The 652-nt window shown below is 36.3% G+C and overlaps 1 protein-coding gene across 2 annotated transcripts in view; it reads left to right on the top strand.

Annotated features, from left to right (window-relative positions):
* pvalb6 (parvalbumin 6) overlaps nt 1-652 on the top strand; it is a 90,145-nt gene that overhangs the window by 84,027 nt on the left and 5,466 nt on the right. The gene's annotated exons all lie outside the window — the stretch shown is intronic.

Here is a 652-nt window from a genome sequence, read left to right as displayed (position 1 = left end):
CCCCCACACACACACAAAGCTGGCAGCTTGTCATTTCTTGGCCCAACACCAGTTCACTTTTTTTTATTACCCACTGCTACTAAAGGCAGGAAATCATGTAGCAGCATGAGATCAGCAGCATGGATAATCAGCAGCACAGATAAGTGATATGTGACTTATCTGTGCTGCCGATTTTCTCATGCTGCTATATTCATTCACACCCATCTACTCACCACAGACTCATGTTCAGGCTGCTGTTTAATATACCATATTATTAAACGTTATTAGTGTTTTTTTAAGTGTTTAGTGTATATCTTAGATCTTTATATACTGCTTCTTTTTATACTTTTTATAATGATTGGGTGTAACTGGGACCATGAGTACAACATTTCGTTCCTCCTCGTGTACCACATGTGATGCAATTGACATTAAAGTAACTTGAACTTGAACTTGAATGTGCCTGTGTATGTTTGTTTGTCTGTTAGTAAAATATGTCATGAAACACTGGACTGATTTTAATGACTCTCAGATAATAATCTCTCCAGATACACATCTACAGCAGTTTACCTTTTGAAGTCAAAATTATTCAAGATGGCCACTACAGCTAATCCAACTTGGCAAACATTTTTGTTTTGTTTAATTTGTTTTTATAACATCCTGATGCATGCTCAAT

The sequence above is a fragment of the Nematolebias whitei genome, chromosome 15 (genome assembly GCF_014905685.2).
Source record: "Nematolebias whitei isolate Nwh7 chromosome 15, NemWhi1, whole genome shotgun sequence".
NCBI classification, from domain to species: Eukaryota; Metazoa; Chordata; class Actinopteri; order Cyprinodontiformes; family Rivulidae; genus Nematolebias; species Nematolebias whitei.
Note: the sequence above shows the minus strand (reverse complement) of the source record. Positions and strands in the feature narration are given on the sequence as shown.